Genomic DNA, 3,073 nt, shown 5'->3' with positions numbered 1-3,073 from the left:
TACATGGGCATTCTTAGGCCTAAATGGGTACAGCTGGACATACCTGAAATGTTGAGAAAATTGTCCTATTCTGCCTTGCATTGTTTGAGATTGAATCACTATTGCACTTCAACCCACTTTCAGAACTTCTGTTCCGACATTCAACACCACAACCCCCATATCTATGTTTGTTGTAAATTGTTAATTCTTGAATTGTTTCCAATTCTGATATAAGGTTGTTGATTTTAAACATTAACTCTGCTTTATTTGTGCTACAGCTGCTGATTCAGATTTCCAGTATCTGCAGTATTTTGCTTTTGTGTTGTCCTGTATTTCTGTGGCTGAGAAAGTACCCCTTTCAAATAGGAGATAAGGTGAAATATCAACTGAGGAATTCACTATTTCTTTTTGAATTCAGGCACTGACCACTTGGGTGGAAATTGTCTTTCTCAGTACAGACAATTCCAGCGTTTATAAATGTGAACAGGTAACCGGGGTTTCATTGGAATTTCTGAAGTAATTATATTTCATGCACAAATACAGCTTCTTTTGTTTTTATGCAATAGTTTAATGATGGAAGATTCAATAATCAACAAGAACTGATTGATTGATTGATTAATTGATTGTTGTCGCATGTACAGAGATACAGTGAAAAATGTTGTTTTGTGTGTTATACAGGCAGATCATACCATACAAAGTGCATCAGGGTAGCAGAACAGAGTACAGTATACAGTGTTTCAACTGCAGAGAGAGATCAACATTAATATTTGAGAGGTCCATTCAAAAGTCTGATAACAGGAGAGAAGAAGCTGTTCCTCATTCTGTTCGTACATGTATTCATCTCATATCTTCTGCCCAACAGTGGGTATATCTGGGGTGGGGGGGTGGTCTTTGATTATTGCTTTCCTGAGGCAGTGGAAAGTATAGATAGAGTCAATGGATGGGAGGCTCGTTTGCGTGATGGTCTGGGCTGTGTTCACAAATCTCTGTAGTTTCAGTTGGTCTTGCAAAGAGCAGTTGCTATGCCTCACTGTGATGCATCCAGATATGATGCTGTCTATGGTGTATCTATAAAAATTGTTAAGTCTTTGTGGAGATGCCGAATTTCCTTAGCCTCCTGAGGAAGTAGAGGCATTATTGTACTTGTTGACCATTGGGTTGATGTGGATGGAGTAGGACAGATTGTTGATGATCTTCACGCCCCAGAACATGATGCTCTCGACCATCTCCACCTCAGCATCATTGATGCAGACTGGGGCATGCTCTCTACTCCGCTTCCTGAATTCAACGACCAGTTTCTTTGTTTTGCTGACATTGATGGAGAGATTGTTGTCTTTACACAATGCCATTAAGCACTCAATCTCTTTCCTGTATTCTGTCTCATCGTTGTTTGAGATCTGACCCACAACAGTGATGTCATCAGCAAATGTGTAAATGGAGTTGGGATGGAATTTGGCCAGAAAGCTGTAAGTGTATAAGGAGTATAGTAGGAGGCTAAACATTTTGCAAATTTATGACAGATTAAATTGACTGTCACATTTTAGTCAATAGGCGAGTCTGAGGAAGAAAGTGATAGCCAAAACGAAGAGGAACTTCCAAAAGTCCGAATGAGCGCTTTTCTTAACCGCTGCTCCTTCAAGTTCACTGCCTAAAGACAGGTTCATAAGACCATAAGATGTAGAGGCAGAAATTAGACCATTTGGCCCATCAAGTCTGCTCCAGCATTCACTGAAATTCCAGATGATTTGAAAACCCTCAACTCCACTTTCCTGCCTTTTCCACATAACCCTTGATTCCCATACTAATTACAGATTGATTACCGAGAGAGAAAAATCCTCATCTGTGTTGTAAATGAGTAACCCCTTATCCTGACATTATGCCGTTTGGTCCTCTACTCTCCCACAAGGGGAAATCACTTCTCATCATCTACACTGTCAAGCTTCTGAGAATCTTCGGTAACAAGGTGTAGAGCTGGATGACCACAGCAGGCCAAGCAGCATCAGAGGAGCAGGAAGGCTGATGTTTCGGGCATAGACCCTTCTTCAGAAATGGGCGAGGGGAAGGGGGTTCTGAAATAAATAGGGAGAGAGGGGGAGGCGGATAGAAGATGGCGAGAGGAGAAGATAGGTGGAGGGGAGACAGACAGGTCAAAGAGGCGGGGATGGAGCCAGTAAAGGTGAGTGTAGGTGGGGAGTTAGGGAGGAGATAGGTCAGTCCAGGGAGGAAGGACAGGTCAAGGGGGCGGGGTGAGGGGGTAGGAGGGGGGAGGGGGGGGGGGGGCTAGGGGTGGGAGGAGGGGATAGGTGAGAGGAAGGACGGGTTAGGGAGGCGGGGACGAGCTGGGCTGGTTTTGGGATGCGGTAGGGGGAGGGGAGATTTTGAAGCTTGTGAAGTCCACATTGATACCATTGGACTGCAGGGTTCCCAAACGGAATATGAGTCGCTGTTCCTGCAACCTGTGGCTGGCATCGTTGTGGCACTGCGGGAGGCCCAGGATGGACATGTCGTCTGAGGAATGGGAGGGGGAGTTGAAATGGTTTGCGACTGGGAGGTGCAGTTGTTTAGTGCAAACCGAGCGTAGATGTTCTGCAAAGCGGCCCCCGAGCCTCCGCTTGGTTTCCCCGATGTAGAGGAGGCCACAACGGGAACAGTGGATGCAGTACACCACATTAGCAGATGTGCAGGTGGACATCTGCTTGATGTGGAAAGTCTTCTTGGGGTCTGGGATGGGGGTGAGGGGGGAGGTGTGGGGGCAGGTGGGGTCAGATTGCAGATGACGGAAGTGTCGGAGGATGATGCGTTGGATCCGGAGTTTGGTGGGGTGGGACGTGAGGACGAGGTGGATTCTGTTCCCACTTCACCAACACCTTCCACCCCAACCTTAAGTTCACCTGGACCATCTCTAATACCTCTCTCTCCTTCCTGGATCTCTCTGTTTCCGTCTCTGGCAACCACTTAGAAACCGATATCCATTTCAAGCCCACCGACTCCCACAGCTACCTCGAATGCACCTCCTCCCACGCACCTTCCTGCAAAAATGCCATCCCCTATTCCCAATTCCTTCACCTCCGCCGCATCTGCTCCCAGGATGAGG

The sequence above is a fragment of the Rhincodon typus genome, chromosome 31, assembly GCF_021869965.1.
Source record: "Rhincodon typus isolate 14 chromosome 31, sRhiTyp1.1, whole genome shotgun sequence".
NCBI lineage: Eukaryota > Metazoa > Chordata > Chondrichthyes > Orectolobiformes > Rhincodontidae > Rhincodon > Rhincodon typus.
The sequence above is the reverse complement of the archived record's forward strand: the minus strand, read 5'-3'. Positions refer to the sequence as shown.